The 17,242-nt window shown below is 45.9% G+C and overlaps 7 non-coding genes across 7 annotated transcripts; all 7 read left to right on the forward strand.

Annotated features, from left to right (window-relative positions):
• The first annotated feature begins 1,625 nt into the window (after positions 1 to 1,625).
• On the forward strand, positions 1,626 to 1,816 carry LOC130342838 (U2 spliceosomal RNA). Its single transcript, XR_008882313.1, has one exon. It is a non-coding gene; the product is annotated as a U2 spliceosomal RNA (small nuclear RNA).
• Positions 1,817 to 3,896: 2,080 nt separating this feature from the next.
• LOC130342839 (U2 spliceosomal RNA) lies at positions 3,897 to 4,087 on the forward strand. The gene has a single exon (XR_008882314.1). It is a non-coding gene; the product is annotated as a U2 spliceosomal RNA (small nuclear RNA).
• Positions 4,088 to 6,172: 2,085 nt separating this feature from the next.
• LOC130342808 (U2 spliceosomal RNA) lies at positions 6,173 to 6,363 on the forward strand. The gene has a single exon (XR_008882288.1). It is a non-coding gene; the product is annotated as a U2 spliceosomal RNA (small nuclear RNA).
• Positions 6,364 to 8,455: 2,092 nt separating this feature from the next.
• LOC130342840 (U2 spliceosomal RNA) lies at positions 8,456 to 8,646 on the forward strand. The gene has a single exon (XR_008882315.1). It is a non-coding gene; the product is annotated as a U2 spliceosomal RNA (small nuclear RNA).
• A 2,098-nt stretch (positions 8,647 to 10,744) lies between these two features.
• LOC130342811 (U2 spliceosomal RNA) lies at positions 10,745 to 10,934 on the forward strand. The gene has a single exon (XR_008882291.1). It is a non-coding gene; the product is annotated as a U2 spliceosomal RNA (small nuclear RNA).
• A 2,096-nt stretch (positions 10,935 to 13,030) lies between these two features.
• Positions 13,031 to 13,221, forward strand: LOC130342843 (U2 spliceosomal RNA). The gene has a single exon (XR_008882317.1). It is a non-coding gene; the product is annotated as a U2 spliceosomal RNA (small nuclear RNA).
• A 2,093-nt stretch (positions 13,222 to 15,314) lies between these two features.
• On the forward strand, positions 15,315 to 15,505 carry LOC130342844 (U2 spliceosomal RNA). The gene has a single exon (XR_008882318.1). It is a non-coding gene; the product is annotated as a U2 spliceosomal RNA (small nuclear RNA).
• Positions 15,506 to 17,242: the final 1,737 nt, after the last annotated feature.

Genomic DNA, 17,242 nt, shown 5'->3' on the forward strand with positions numbered 1-17,242 from the left:
ATGGGGGGGTCTCCTGGCTGTTCACACAGGTGTGTCATTGCTGTACATTGACCATGCATTGCTTCTGTGGTATTGCAAAGGCAAAGACAAATGCTTCCAGCCATCCATTGCACTAATGGATTGTCATCAGCTGGCTGTCTATGTCCCGCATCAATATAGACCAAAGTACAGAGGGTTAGGCTATGCTATAGTGCACCTGCCTGATGCATCAGAAGGTGCGAGGCCCTTGCTAAATTCTGTGCACAGACTTTGAGATCTATGCTTTAGACTGTATCTAAACCTGCTCCAACATGGACTGACATTCTGGCCTACTTTCAGCCGATGCGACTTGTCTGTCGCTGAACAGTCGCTTTTTATGTATTCAGCACCTATGTATAATGTTGTAAAAATGCTCTAGAAGCTAAAGTCGCAGAAATGTCACACATATTTGGCCTGCAACTTTCTGTGCGACAAATTCAGACAGGAAAAATCTGTATAAATCCTTAGAAAATTATCCCCCAGTGTCTCCATCTGCTGGCGGTATTGAATAAGCATTGCTGCACTGATGGGGTATGCATTAGACGAAAAAAAAGAAGAAAAAGAAGAATAATACGCCCAGAAAAGAGGCGAAAAGGAGAAAAACGTAAAAAAACGTGAAAAAAAAGTAAGAGGAAGAGAAGGGAAAAAAAGGTGGAAATGGGTTTAAAAGTGATTTCGGCGGAGAAATATATATATATATATATATATATATATATATATATATATATATATATACGCGCACACACACACATATATATAAACGTATTCTCCGTTGAGATATTGCAGCCGCTGCTGTGTCCAGGCCCAGGAGCCTTAGCACTGTGCTGTGATGTCACTCAATACCACTGACATCACTAGGTGTAAACAACATCTCTCCTTTGCTGTGTATGTGACTATGGAGCTGTTTGGTGATGTCGTCTATTATGGCCTTCATAGAAGCAACAGGAGATTGTTGCATCCATCTAGAACCCTCAGAACTACAGTGCTATGATGTCACTCACTTCCACAGGCCTTGCAGAGTGTAAACAACAACAACCCAGCTTTGTCGTGTATGTAACCATAGGGATTGTGATGTCACCTAGAACCTTCACAGCAGCGACAGCTTTATGAGGAGCATCAGCACTGCTCTGCCTGAGCAGAACCATCACCGCCATAGGTTGTCAAATAACCCGGATTTAACCCACACAGGTAAGTCCAATGGGGTGCAGGCATGTCCTCTATGCTTACAGCTTCCCGTGGGTGTTGGTTTGATACCGTTTGGGGACAGCCAAGGAGGCATCTGCAGGCAACAAAGGTAGGTGTGTGCTTGTGTGTGTGTTTCCTATGCAGATCCTAAGCCCAGTGTCACATGCAAGTAGGAGGAGTAAGAAGGGTTCCTGGCAAATCCGGGTTATGGATTGCATTTAAAAAGGCCCCGTGGGAGTGCAATGGGCCCCTGTCTTGCTGCTTAGCAATAATGGTATGGGTTTAGGTTCTGCTGTGTGTACTGGTGGTTGACTGCCCCCCAGCCCAGAGTGTGCATGGAAAATTGTCTGGCAGCCTCCCTGACAGCAAGCAGTGATAGTGCCCATGAAGGGGACCTTGTTGGGCCCGCCCCTTTCACGGTTATCGCTTCTCGGCCTTTTGGCTAAGATCAAGTGTAGTATCTGTTCTTATCAGTTTAATATCTGATACGTCCCCTATCTGGGGACCATATATTAAATGGATTTTTGAGAACGGGGGCCGATTTCGAAGCTTGCTTCCGTCGCCCTATGCATTGACCCGATATGGCAGTATCTTCGGGTACAGTGCACCACCCCCTTACAGGGTTAAAAAGAAAGATTCCTACTTTCATTGCTACCTGCTTGCTGGCTAGCCAGCTAGCCAGCCCTGTGGGCCTTGCTGCTGCTGCTGCAGCCAAAAAACAAAAGGTGGTGCTGCTGCTGCTTCTGCTGCTTCTGCTTGTGTCTGGCCGCTGTTGGAGCGTCCAGGCACAGGACTTCTGCTGCTGCTGACTAAATGGCCTCCTTAATTGGATCATTTGAGTAGCCAGCACACCTGTGCAGGTAGGGCATGACATGATAGGCAGCTGCCTTGATAGCGGGTGGGTGCTGAATGTTCCTAATTGACAAAATAAGATTAATGCTTATGAAGAAATATAAAATCTCATCCCTTCCCCAATATCGCGCCACACCCCTACCCCTTAATTCCCTGGTTGAACTTGATGGACATATGTCTTTTTTCGACCGTACTAACTATGTAACTATGTAACATAACATGGGGGGGTCTCCTGGCTGTTCACACAGGTGTGTCATTGCTGTACATTGACCATGCATTGCTTCTGTGGTATTGCAAAGGCAAAGACAAATGCTTCCAGCCATCCATTGCACTAATGGATTGGTCATCAGCTGGCTGTCTATGTCCCGCATCAATATAGACCAAAGTACAGAGGGTTAGGCTATGCTATAGTGCACCTGCCTGATGCATCAGAAGGTGCGAGGCCCTTGCTAAATTCTGTGCACAGACTTTGAGATCTATGCTTTAGACTGTATCTAAACCTGCTCCAACATGGACTGACATTCTGGCCTACTTTCAGCCGATGCGACTTGTCTGTCGCTGAACAGTCGCTTTTTATGTATTCAGCACCTATGTATAATGTTGTAAAAATGCTCTAGAAGCTAAAGTCGCAGAAATGTCACACATATTTGGCCTGCAACTTTCTGTGCGACAAATTCAGACAGGAAAAATCAGTATAAATCCTTAGAAAATTATCCCCCAGTGTCTCCATCTGCTGGCGGTATTGAATAAGCATTGCTGCACTGATGGGGTATGCATTAGACGAAAAAAAAGAAGAAAAAGAAGAATAATACGCCCAGAAAAGAGGCGAAAAGGAGAAAAACGTAAAAAAACGTGAAAAAAAAGTAAGAGGAAGAGAAGGGAAAAAAAGGTGGAAATGGGTTTAAAAGTGATTTCGGCGGAGAAATATATATATATATATATATATATATATATATATATATATATATACGCGCACACACACACATATATATAAACGTATTCTCCGTTGAGATATTGCAGCCGCTGCTGTGTCCAGGCCCAGGAGCCTTAGCACTGTGCTGTGATGTCACTCAATACCACTGACATCACTAGGTGTAAACAACATCTCTCCTTTGCTGTGTATGTGACTATGGAGCTGTTTGGTGATGTCGTCTATTATGGCCTTCATAGAAGCAACAGGAGATTGTTGCATCCATCTAGAACCCTCAGAACTACAGTGCTATGATGTCACTCACTTCCACAGGCCTTGCAGAGTGTAAACAACAACAACCCAGCTTTGTCGTGTATGTAACCATAGGGATTGTGATGTCACCTAGAACCTTCACAGCAGCGACAGCTTTATGAGGAGCATCAGCACTGCTCTGCCTGAGCAGAACCATCACCGCCATAGGTTGTCAAATAACCCGGATTTAACCCACACAGGTAAGTCCAATGGGGTGCAGGCATGTCCTCTATGCTTACAGCTTCCCGTGGGTGTTGGTTTGATACCGTTTGGGGACAGCCAAGGAGGCATCTGCAGGCAACAAAGGTAGGTGTGTGCTTGTGTGTGTGTTTCCTATGCAGATCCTAAGCCCAGTGTCACATGCAAGTAGGAGGAGTAAGAAGGGTTCCTGGCAAATCCGGGTTATGGATTGCATTTAAAAAGGCCCCGTGGGAGTGCAATGGGCCCCTGTCTTGCTGCTTAGCAATAATGGTATGGGTTTAGGTTCTGCTGTGTGTACTGGTGGTTGACTGCCCCCCAGCCCAGAGTGTGCATGGAAAATTGTCTGGCAGCCTCCCTGACAGCAAGCAGTGATAGTGCCCATGAAGGGGACCTTGTTGGGCCCGCCCCTTTCACGGTTATCGCTTCTCGGCCTTTTGGCTAAGATCAAGTGTAGTATCTGTTCTTATCAGTTTAATATCTGATACGTCCCCTATCTGGGGACCATATATTAAATGGATTTTTGAGAACGGGGGCCGATTTCGAAGCTTGCTTCCGTCGCCCTATGCATTGACCCGATATGGCAGTATCTTCGGGTACAGTGCACCACCCCCTTACAGGGTTAAAAAGAAAGATTCCTACTTTCATTGCTACCTGCTTGCTGGCTAGCCAGCTAGCCAGCCCTGTGGGCCTTGCTGCTGCTGCTGCTGCTGCTGCAGCCAAAAAACAAAAGGTGGTGCTGCTGCTGCTTCTGCTGCTTCTGCTTGTGTCTGGCCGCTGTTGGAGCGTCCAGGCACAGGACTTCTGCTGCTGCTGACTAAATGGCCTCCTTAATTGGATCATTTGAGTAGCCAGCACACCTGTGCAGGTAGGGCATGACATGATAGGCAGCTGCCTTGATAGCGGGTGGGTGCTGAATGTTCCTAATTGACAAAATAAGATTAATGCTTATGAAGAAATATAAAATCTCATCCCTTCCCCAATATCGCGCCACACCCCTACCCCTTAATTCCCTGGTTGAACTTGATGGACATATGTCTTTTTTCGACCGTACTAACTATGTAACTATGTAACATAACATGGGGGGGTCTCCTGGCTGTTCACACAGGTGTGTCATTGCTGTACATTGACCATGCATTGCTTCTGTGGTATTGCAAAGGCAAAGACAAATGCTTCCAGCCATCCATTGCACTAATGGATTGGTCATCAGCTGGCTGTCTATGTCCCGCATCAATATAGACCAAAGTACAGAGGGTTAGGCTATGCTATAGTGCACCTACCTGATGCATCAGAAGGTGCGAGGCCCTTGCTAAATTCTGTGCACAGACTTTGAGATCTATGCTTTAGACTGTATCTAAACCTGCTCCAACATGGACTGACATTCTGGCCTACTTTCAGCCGATGCGACTTGTCTGTCGCTGAACAGTCGCTTTTTATGTATTCAGCACCTATGTATAATGTTGTAAAAATGCTCTAGAAGCTAAAGTCGCAGAAATGTCACACATATTTGGCCTGCAACTTTCTGTGCGACAAATTCAGACAGGAAAAATCAGTATGAATCCTTAGAAAATTATCCCCCAGTGTCTCCATCTGCTGGCGGTATTGAATAAGCATTGCTGCACTGATGGGGTATGCATTAGACGAAAAAAAAGAAGAAAAAGAAGAATAATACGCCCAGAAAAGAGGCGAAAAGGAGAAAAACGTAAAAAAACGTGAAAAAAAAGTAAGAGGAAGAGAAGGGAAAAAAAGGTGGAAATGGGTTTAAAAGTGATTTCGGCGGAGAAATATATATATATATATATATATATATATATATATATATATACGCGCACACACACACATATATATAAACGTATTCTCCGTTGAGATATTGCAGCCGCTGCTGTGTCCAGGCCCAGGAGCCTTAGCACTGTGCTGTGATGTCACTCAATACCACTGACATCACTAGGTGTAAACAACATCTCTCCTTTGCTGTGTATGTGACTATGGAGCTGTTTGGTGATGTCGTCTATTATGGCCTTCATAGAAGCAACAGGAGATTGTTGCATCCATCTAGAACCCTCAGAACTACAGTGCTATGATGTCACTCACTTCCACAGGCCTTGCAGAGTGTAAACAACAACAACCCAGCTTTGTCGTGTATGTAACCATAGGGATTGTGATGTCACCTAGAACCTTCACAGCAGCGACAGCTTTATGAGGAGCATCAGCACTGCTCTGCCTGAGCAGAACCATCACCGCCATAGGTTGTCAAATAACCCGGATTTAACCCACACAGGTAAGTCCAATGGGGTGCAGGCATGTCCTCTATGCTTACAGCTTCCCGTGGGTGTTGGTTTGATACCGTTTGGGGACAGCCAAGGAGGCATCTGCAGGCAACAAAGGTAGGTGTGTGCTTGTGTGTGTGTTTCCTATGCAGATCCTAAGCCCAGTGTCACATGCAAGTAGGAGGAGTAAGAAGGGTTCCTGGCAAATCCGGGTTATGGATTGCATTTAAAAAGGCCCCGTGGGAGTGCAATGGGCCCCTGTCTTGCTGCTTAGCAATAATGGTATGGGTTTAGGTTCTGCTGTGTGTACTGGTGGTTGACTGCCCCCCAGCCCAGAGTGTGCATGGAAAATTGTCTGGCAGCCTCCCTGACAGCAAGCAGTGATAGTGCCCATGAAGGGGACCTTGTTGGGCCCGCCCCTTTCACGGTTATCGCTTCTCGGCCTTTTGGCTAAGATCAAGTGTAGTATCTGTTCTTATCAGTTTAATATCTGATACGTCCCCTATCTGGGGACCATATATTAAATGGATTTTTGAGAACGGGGGCCGATTTCGAAGCTTGCTTCCGTCGCCCTATGCATTAACCCGATATGGCAGTATCTTCGGGTACAGTGCACCACCCCCTTACAGGGTTAAAAAGAAAGATTCCTACTTTCATTGCTACCTGCTTGCTGGCTAGCCAGCTAGCCAGCCCTGTGGGCCTTGCTGCTGCTGCAGCCAAAAAACAAAAGGTGGTGCTGCTGCTGCTTCTGCTGCTTCTGCTTCTGCTTGTGTCTGGCCCCTGTTGGAGCGTCCAGGCACAGGACTTCTGCTGCTGCTGACTAAATGGCCTCCTTAATTGGATCATTTGAGTAGCCAGCACACCTGTGCAGGTAGGGCATGACATGATAGGCAGCTGCCTTGATAGCGGGTGGGTGCTGAATGTTCCTAATTGACAAAATAAGATTAATGCTTATGAAGAAATATAAAATCTCATCCCTTCCCCAATATCGCGCCACACCCCTACCCCTTAATTCCCTGGTTGAACGTGATGGACATATGTCTTTTTTCGACCGTACTAACTATGTAACTATGTAACATAACATGGGGGGGGGGGGGGGGTCTCCTGGCTGTTCACACAGGTGTGTCATTGCTGTACATTGACCATGCATTGCTTCTGTGGTATTGCAAAGGCAAAGACAAATGCTTCCAGCCATCCATTGCACTAATGGATTGGTCATCAGCTGGCTGTCTATGTCCCGCATCAATATAGACCAAAGTACAGAGGGTTAGGCTATGCTATTGTGCACCTACCTGATGCATCAGAAGGTGCGAGGCCCTTGCTAAATTCTGTGCACAGACTTTGAGATCTATGCTTTAGACTGTATCTAAACCTGCTCCAACATGGACTGACATTCTGGCCTACTTTCAGCCGATGCGACTTGTCTGTCGCTGAACAGTCGCTTTTTATGTATTCAGCACCTATGTATAATGTTGTAAAAATGCTCTAGAAGCTAAAGTCGCAGAAATGTCACACATATTTGGCCTGCAACTTTCTGTGCGACAAATTCAGACAGGAAAAATCAGTATAAATCCTTAGAAAATTATCCCCCAGTGTCTCCATCTGCTGGCGGTATTGAATAAGCATTGCTGCACTGATGGGGTATGCATTAGACGAAAAAAAAGAAGAAAAAGAAGAATAATACGCCCAGAAAAGAGGCGAAAAGGAGAAAAACGTAAAAAAACGTGAAAAAAAAGTAAGAGGAAGAGAAGGGAAAAAAAGGTGGAAATGGGTTTAAAAGTGATTTCGGCGGAGAATATATATATATATATATATATATATATATATATATATATATATATGCGCACACACACACATAGATATAAACGTATTCTCCGTTGAGATATTGCAGCCGCTGCTGTGTCCAGGCCCAGGAGCCTTAGCACTGTGCTGTGATGTCACTCAATACCACTGACATCACTAGGTGTAAACAACATCTCTCCTTTGCTGTGTATGTGACTATGGAGCTGTTTGGTGATGTCGTCTATTACGGCCTTCATAGAAGCAACAGGAGATTGTTGCATCCATCTTGAACCCTCAGAACTACAGTGCTATGATGTCACTCACTTCCACAGGCCTTGCAGAGTGTAAACAACAACAACCCAGCTTTGTTGTGTATGTAACCAAAGGGATTTGTGATGTCACCTAGAACCTTCACAGCAGCGACAGCTTTATGAGGAGCATCAGCACTGCTCTGCCTGAGCAGAACCATCACCGCCATAGGTTGTCAAATAACCCGGATTTAACCCACACAGGTAAGTCCAATGGGGTGCAGGCATGTCCTCTATGCTTACAGCTTCCCGTGGGTGTTGGTTTGATACCGTTTGGGGACAGCCAAGGAGGCATCTGCAGGCAACAAAGGTAGGTGTGTGCTTGTGTGTGTGTTTCCTATGCAGATCCTAAGCCCAGTGTCACATGCAAGTAGGAGGAGTAAGAAGGGTTCCTGGCAAATCCGGGTTATGGATTGCATTTAAAAAGGCCCCGTGGGAGTGCAATGGGCCCCTGTCTTGCTGCTTAGCAATAATGGTATGGGTTTAGGTTCTGCTGTGTGTACTGGTGGTTGACTGCCCCCCAGCCCAGAGTGTGCATGGAAAATTGTCTGGCAGCCTCCCTGACAGCAAGCAGTGATAGTGCCCATGAAGGGGACCTTGTTGGGCCCGCCCCTTTCACGGTTATCGCTTCTCGGCCTTTTGGCTAAGATCAAGTGTAGTATCTGTTCTTATCAGTTTAATATCTGATACGTCCCCTATCTGGGGACCATATATTAAATGGATTTTTGAGAACGGGGGCCGATTTCGAAGCTTGCTTCCGTCGCCCTATGCATTGACCCGATATGGCAGTATCTTCGGGTACAGTGCACCACCCCCTTACAGGGTTAAAAAGAAAGATTCCTACTTTCATTGCTACCTGCTTGCTGGCTAGCCAGCTAGCCAGCCCTGTGGGCCTTGCTGCTGCTGCAGCCAAAAAACAAAAGGTGGTGCTGCTGCTGCTTCTGCTGCTTCTGCTTCTGCTTGTGTCTGGCCCCTGTTGGAGCGTCCAGGCACAGGACTTCTGCTGCTGCTGACTAAATGGCCTCCTTAATTGGATCATTTGAGTAGCCAGCACACCTGTGCAGGTAGGGCATGACATGATAGGCAGCTGCCTTGATAGCGGGTGGGTGCTGAATGTTCCTAATTGACAAAATAAGATTAATGCTTATGAAGAAATATAAAATCTCATCCCTTCCCCAATATCGCGCCACACCCCTACCCCTTAATTCCCTGGTTGAACGTGATGGACATATGTCTTTTTTCGACCGTACTAACTATGTAACTATGTAACATAACATGGGGGGGGGGGGGGGGTCTCCTGGCTGTTCACACAGGTGTGTCATTGCTGTACATTGACCATGCATTGCTTCTGTGGTATTGCAAAGGCAAAGACAAATGCTTCCAGCCATCCATTGCACTAATGGATTGGTCATCAGCTGGCTGTCTATGTCCCGCATCAATATAGACCAAAGTACAGAGGGTTAGGCTATGCTATTGTGCACCTACCTGATGCATCAGAAGGTGCGAGGCCCTTGCTAAATTCTGTGCACAGACTTTGAGATCTATGCTTTAGACTGTATCTAAACCTGCTCCAACATGGACTGACATTCTGGCCTACTTTCAGCCGATGCGACTTGTCTGTCGCTGAACAGTCGCTTTTTATGTATTCAGCACCTATGTATAATGTTGTAAAAATGCTCTAGAAGCTAAAGTCGCAGAAATGTCACACATATTATTTGGCCTGCAACTTTCTGTGCGACAAATTCAGACAGGAAAAATCAGTATAAATCCTTAGAAAATTATCCCCCAGTGTCTCCATCTGCTGGCGGTATTGAATAAGCATTGCTGCACTGATGGGGTATGCATTAGACGAAAAAAAAGAAGAAAAAGAAGAATAATACGCCCAGAAAAGAGGCGAAAAGGAGAAAAACGTAAAAAAACGTGAAAAAAAAGTAAGAGGAAGAGAAGGGAAAAAAAGGTGGAAATGGGTTTAAAAGTGATTTCGGCGGAGAAATATATATATATATATATATATATATATATATATATATATATATATATGCGCACACACACACATAGATATAAACGTATTCTCCGTTGAGATATTGCAGCCGCTGCTGTGTCCAGGCCCAGGAGCCTTAGCACTGTGCTGTGATGTCACTCAATACCACTGACATCACTAGGTGTAAACAACATCTCTCCTTTGCTGTGTATGTGACTATGGAGCTGTTTGGTGATGTCGTCTATTACGGCCTTCATAGAAGCAACAGGAGATTGTTGCATCCATCTTGAACCCTCAGAACTACAGTGCTATGATGTCACTCACTTCCACAGGCCTTGCAGAGTGTAAACAACAACAACCCAGCTTTGTTGTGTATGTAACCAAAGGGATTTGTGATGTCACCTAGAACCTTCACAGCAGCGACAGCTTTATGAGGAGCATCAGCACTGCTCTGCCTGAGCAGAACCATCACCGCCATAGGTTGTCAAATAACCCGGATTTAACCCACACAGGTAAGTCCAATGGGGTGCAGGCATGTCCTCTATGCTTACAGCTTCCCGTGGGTGTTGGTTTGATACCGTTTGGGGACAGCCAAGGAGGCATCTGCAGGCAACAAAGGTAGGTGTGTGCTTGTGTGTGTGTTTCCTATGCAGATCCTAAGCCCAGTGTCACATGCAAGTAGGAGGAGTAAGAAGGGTTCCTGGCAAATCCGGGTTATGGATTGCATTTAAAAAGGCCCCGTGGGAGTGCAATGGGCCCCTGTCTTGCTGCTTAGCAATAATGGTATGGGTTTAGGTTCTGCTGTGTGTACTGGTGGTTGACTGCCCCCCAGCCCAGAGTGTGCATGGAAAATTGTCTGGCAGCCTCCCTGACAGCAAGCAGTGATAGTGCCCATGAAGGGGACCTTGTTGGGCCCGCCCCTTTCACGGTTATCGCTTCTCGGCCTTTTGGCTAAGATCAAGTGTAGTATTGTTCTTATCAGTTTAATATCTGATACGTCCCCTATCTGGGGACCATATATTAAATGGATTTTTGAGAACGGGGGCCGATTTCGAAGCTTGCTTCCGTCGCCCTATGCATTGACCCGATATGGCAGTATCTTCGGGTACAGTGCACCACCCCCTTACAGGGTTAAAAAGAAAGATTCCTACTTTCATTGCTACCTGCTTGCTGGCTAGCCAGCTAGCCAGCCCTGTGGGCCTTGCTGCTGCTGCAGCCAAAAAACAAAAGGTGGTGCTGCTGCTGCTTCTGCTGCTTCTGCTTCTGCTTGTGTCTGGCCCCTGTTGGAGCGTCCAGGCACAGGACTTCTGCTGCTGCTGACTAAATGGCCTCCTTAATTGGATCATTTGAGTAGCCAGCACACCTGTGCAGGTAGGGCATGACATGATAGGCAGCTGCCTTGATAGCGGGTGGGTGCTGAATGTTCCTAATTGACAAAATAAGATTAATGCTTATGAAGAAATATAAAATCTCATCCCTTCCCCAATATCGCGCCACACCCCTACCCCTTAATTCCCTGGTTGAACGTGATGGACATATGTCTTTTTTCGACCGTACTAACTATGTAACTATGTAACATAACATGGGGGGGGGGGGGGGGGTCTCCTGGCTGTTCACACAGGTGTGTCATTGCTGTACATTGACCATGCATTGCTTCTGTGGTATTGCAAAGGCAAAGACAAATGCTTCCAGCCATCCATTGCACTAATGGATTGGTCATCAGCTGGCTGTCTATGTCCCGCATCAATATAGACCAAAGTACAGAGGGTTAGGCTATGCTATTGTGCACCTACCTGATGCATCAGAAGGTGCGAGGCCCTTGCTAAATTCTGTGCACAGACTTTGAGATCTATGCTTTAGACTGTATCTAAACCTGCTCCAACATGGACTGACATTCTGGCCTACTTTCAGCCGATGCGACTTGTCTGTCGCTGAACAGTCGCTTTTTATGTATTCAGCACCTATGTATAATGTTGTAAAAATGCTCTAGAAGCTAAAGTCGCAGAAATGTCACACATATTTGGCCTGCAACTTTCTGTGCGACAAATTCAGACAGGAAAAATCAGTATAAATCCTTAGAAAATTATCCCCCAGTGTCTCCATCTGCTGGCGGTATTGAATAAGCATTGCTGCACTGATGGGGTATGCATTAGACGAAAAAAAAGAAGAAAAAGAAGAATAATACGCCCAGAAAAGAGGCGAAAAGGAGAAAAACGTAAAAAAACGTGAAAAAAAAGTAAGAGGAAGAGAAGGGAAAAAAAGGTGGAAATGGGTTTAAAAGTGATTTCGGCGGAGAAATATATATATATATATATATATATATATATATATATATATATATATATGCGCACACACACACATAGATATAAACGTATTCTCCGTTGAGATATTGCAGCCGCTGCTGTGTCCAGGCCCAGGAGCCTTAGCACTGTGCTGTGATGTCACTCAATACCACTGACATCACTAGGTGTAAACAACATCTCTCCTTTGCTGTGTATGTGACTATGGAGCTGTTTGGTGATGTCGTCTATTACGGCCTTCATAGAAGCAACAGGAGATTGTTGCATCCATCTTGAACCCTCAGAACTACAGTGCTATGATGTCACTCACTTCCACAGGCCTTGCAGAGTGTAAACAACAACAACCCAGCTTTGTTGTGTATGTAACCAAAGGGATTTGTGATGTCACCTAGAACCTTCACAGCAGCGACAGCTTTATGAGGAGCATCAGCACTGCTCTGCCTGAGCAGAACCATCACCGCCATAGGTTGTCAAATAACCCGGATTTAACCCACACAGGTAAGTCCAATGGGGTGCAGGCATGTCCTCTATGCTTACAGCTTCCCGTGGGTGTTGGTTTGATACCGTTTGGGGACAGCCAAGGAGGCATCTGCAGGCAACAAAGGTAGGTGTGTGCTTGTGTGTGTGTTTCCTATGCAGATCCTAAGCCCAGTGTCACATGCAAGTAGGAGGAGTAAGAAGGGTTCCTGGCAAATCCGGGTTATGGATTGCATTTAAAAAGGCCCCGTGGGAGTGCAATGGGCCCCTGTCTTGCTGCTTAGCAATAATGGTATGGGTTTAGGTTCTGCTGTGTGTACTGGTGGTTGACTGCCCCCCAGCCCAGAGTGTGCATGGAAAATTGTCTGGCAGCCTCCCTGACAGCAAGCAGTGATAGTGCCCATGAAGGGGACCTTGTTGGGCCCGCCCCTTTCACGGTTATCGCTTCTCGGCCTTTTGGCTAAGATCAAGTGTAGTATCTGTTCTTATCAGTTTAATATCTGATACGTCCCCTATCTGGGGACCATATATTAAATGGATTTTTGAGAACGGGGGCCGATTTCGAAGCTTGCTTCCGTCGCCCTATGCATTGACCCGATATGGCAGTATCTTCGGGTACAGTGCACCACCCCCTTACAGGGTTAAAAAGAAAGATTCCTACTTTCATTGCTACCTGCTTGCTGGCTAGCCAGCTAGCCAGCCCTGTGGGCCTTGCTGCTGCTGCAGCCAAAAAACAAAAGGTGGTGCTGCTGCTGCTTCTGCTGCTTCTGCTTCTGCTTGTGTCTGGCCCCTGTTGGAGCGTCCAGGCACAGGACTTCTGCTGCTGCTGACTAAATGGCCTCCTTAATTGGATCATTTGAGTAGCCAGCACACCTGTGCAGGTAGGGCATGACATGATAGGCAGCTGCCTTGATAGCGGGTGGGTGCTGAATGTTCCTAATTGACAAAATAAGATTAATGCTTATGAAGAAATATAAAATCTCATCCCTTCCCCAATATCGCGCCACACCCCTACCCCTTAATTCCCTGGTTGAACGTGATGGACACATGTCTTTTTTCGACCGTACTAACTATGTAACTATGTAACATAACATGGGGGGGGGGGGGGGGTCTCCTGGCTGTTCACACAGGTGTGTCATTGCTGTACATTGACCATGCATTGCTTCTGTGGTATTGCAAAGGCAAAGACAAATGCTTCCAGCCATCCATTGCACTAATGGATTGGTCATCAGCTGGCTGTCTATGTCCCGCATCAATATAGACCAAAGTACAGAGGGTTAGGCTATGCTATTGTGCACCTACCTGATGCATCAGAAGGTGCGAGGCCCTTGCTAAATTCTGTGCACAGACTTTGAGATCTATGCTTTAGACTGTATCTAAACCTGCTCCAACATGGACTGACATTCTGGCCTACTTTCAGCCGATGCGACTTGTCTGTCGCTGAACAGTCGCTTTTTATGTATTCAGCACCTATGTATAATGTTGTAAAAATGCTCTAGAAGCTAAAGTCGCAGAAATGTCACACATATTTGGCCTGCAACTTTCTGTGCGACAAATTCAGACAGGAAAAATCAGTATAAATCCTTAGAAAATTATCCCCCAGTGTCTCCATCTGCTGGCGGTATTGAATAAGCATTGCTGCACTGATGGGGTATGCATTAGACGAAAAAAAAGAAGAAAAAGAAGAATAATACGCCCAGAAAAGAGGCGAAAAGGAGAAAAACGTAAAAAAACGTGAAAAAAAAGTAAGAGGAAGAGAAGGGAAAAAAAGGTGGAAATGGGTTTAAAAGTGATTTCGGCGGAGAAATATATATATATATATATATATATATATATATATATATATATATATGCGCACACACACACATAGATATAAACGTATTCTCCGTTGAGATATTGCAGCCGCTGCTGTGTCCAGGCCCAGGAGCCTTAGCACTGTGCTGTGATGTCACTCAATACCACTGACATCACTAGGTGTAAACAACATCTCTCCTTTGCTGTGTATGTGACTATGGAGCTGTTTGGTGATGTCGTCTATTACGGCCTTCATAGAAGCAACAGGAGATTGTTGCATCCATCTTGAACCCTCAGAACTACAGTGCTATGATGTCACTCACTTCCACAGGCCTTGCAGAGTGTAAACAACAACAACCCAGCTTTGTTGTGTATGTAACCAAAGGGATTTGTGATGTCACCTAGAACCTTCACAGCAGCGACAGCTTTATGAGGAGCATCAGCACTGCTCTGCCTGAGCAGAACCATCACCGCCATAGGTTGTCAAATAACCCGGATTTAACCCACACAGGTAAGTCCAATGGGGTGCAGGCATGTCCTCTATGCTTACAGCTTCCCGTGGGTGTTGGTTTGATACCGTTTGGGGACAGCCAAGGAGGCATCTGCAGGCAACAAAGGTAGGTGTGTGCTTGTGTGTGTGTTTCCTATGCAGATCCTAAGCCCAGTGTCACATGCAAGTAGGAGGAGTAAGAAGGGTTCCTGGCAAATCCGGGTTATGGATTGCATTTAAAAAGGCCCCGTGGGAGTGCAATGGGCCCCTGTCTTGCTGCTTAGCAATAATGGTATGGGTTTAGGTTCTGCTGTGTGTACTGGTGGTTGACTGCCCCCCAGCCCAGAGTGTGCATGGAAAATTGTCTGGCAGCCTCCCTGACAGCAAGCAGTGATAGTGCCCATGAAGGGGACCTTGTTGGGCCCGCCCCTTTCACGGTTATCGCTTCTCGGCCTTTTGGCTAAGATCAAGTGTAGTATCTGTTCTTATCAGTTTAATATCTGATACGTCCCCTATCTGGGGACCATATATTAAATGGATTTTTGAGAACGGGGGCCGATTTCGAAGCTTGCTTCCGTCGCCCTATGCATTGACCCGATATGGCAGTATCTTCGGGTACAGTGCACCACCCCCTTACAGGGTTAAAAAGAAAGATTCCTACTTTCATTGCTACCTGCTTGCTGGCTAGCCAGCTAGCCAGCCCTGTGGGCCTTGCTGCTGCTGCAGCCAAAAAACAAAAGGTGGTGCTGCTGCTGCTTCTGCTGCTTCTGCTTCTGCTTGTGTCTGGCCCCTGTTGGAGCGTCCAGGCACAGGACTTCTGCTGCTGCTGACTAAATGGCCTCCTTAATTGGATCATTTGAGTAGCCAGCACACCTGTGCAGGTAGGGCATGACATGATAGGCAGCTGCCTTGATAGCGGGTGGGTGCTGAATGTTCCTAATTGACAAAATAAGATTAATGCTTATGAAGAAATATAAAATCTCATCCCTTCCCCAATATCGCGCCACACCCCTACCCCTTAATTCCCTGGTTGAACGTGATGGACATATGTCTTTTTTCGACCGTACTAACTATGTAACTATGTAACATAACATGGGGGGGGGGGGGGGGGGGTCTCCTGGCTGTTCACACAGGTGTGTCATTGCTGTACATTGACCATGCATTGCTTCTGTGGTATTGCAAAGGCAAAGACAAATGCTTCCAGCCATCCATTGCACTAATGGATTGGTCATCAGCTGGCTGTCTATGTCCCGCATCAATATAGACCAAAGTACAGAGGGTTAGGCTATGCTATTGTGCACCTACCTGATGCATCAGAAGGTGCGAGGCCCTTGCTAAATTCTGTGCACAGACTTTGAGATCTATGCTTTAGACTGTATCTAAACCTGCTCCAACATGGACTGACATTCTGGCCTACTTTCAGCCGATGCGACTTGTCTGTCGCTGAACAGTCGCTTTTTATGTATTCAGCACCTATGTATAATGTTGTAAAAATGCTCTAGAAGCTAAAGTCGCAGAAATGTCACACATATTTGGCCTGCAACTTTCTGTGCGACAAATTCAGACAGGAAAAATCAGTATAAATCCTTAGAAAATTATCCCCCAGTGTCTCCATCTGCTGGCGGTATTGAATAAGCATTGCTGCACTGATGGGGTATGCATTAGACGAAAAAAAAGAAGAAAAAGAAGAATAATACGCCCAGAAAAGAGGCGAAAAGGAGAAAAACTTAAAAAAACGTGAAAAAAAAGTAAGAGGAAGAGAAGGGAAAAAAAGGTGGAAATGGGTTTAAAAGTGATTTCGGCGGAGAAATATATATATATATATATATATATATATATATATATATATGCGCACACACACACATAGATATAAACGTATTCTCCGTTGAGATATTGCAGCCGCTGCTGTGTCCAGGCCCAGGAGCCTTAGCACTGTGCTGTGATGTCACTCAATACCACTGACATCACTAGGTGTAAACAACATCTCTCCTTTGCTGTGTATGTGACTATGGAGCTGTTTGGTGATGTCGTCTATTACGGCCTTCATAGAAGCAACAGGAGATTGTTGCATCCATCTTGAACCCTCAGAACTACAGTGCTATGATGTCACTCACTTCCACAGGCCTTGCAGAGTGTAAACAACAACAACCCAGCTTTGTTGTGTATGTAACCAAAGGGATTTGTGATGTCACCTAGAACCTTCACAGCAGCGACAGCTTTATGAGGAGCATCAGCACTGCTCTGCCTGAGCAGAACCATCACCGCCATAGGTTGTCAAATAACCCGGATTTAACCCACACAGGTAAGTCCAATGGGGTGCAGGCATGTCCTCTATGCTTACAGCTTCCCGTGGGTGTTGGTTTGATAC

The sequence above is a fragment of the Hyla sarda genome, unplaced genomic scaffold (assembly GCF_029499605.1).
Source record: "Hyla sarda isolate aHylSar1 unplaced genomic scaffold, aHylSar1.hap1 scaffold_659, whole genome shotgun sequence".
Lineage (NCBI taxonomy): Eukaryota > Metazoa > Chordata > Amphibia > Anura > Hylidae > Hyla > Hyla sarda.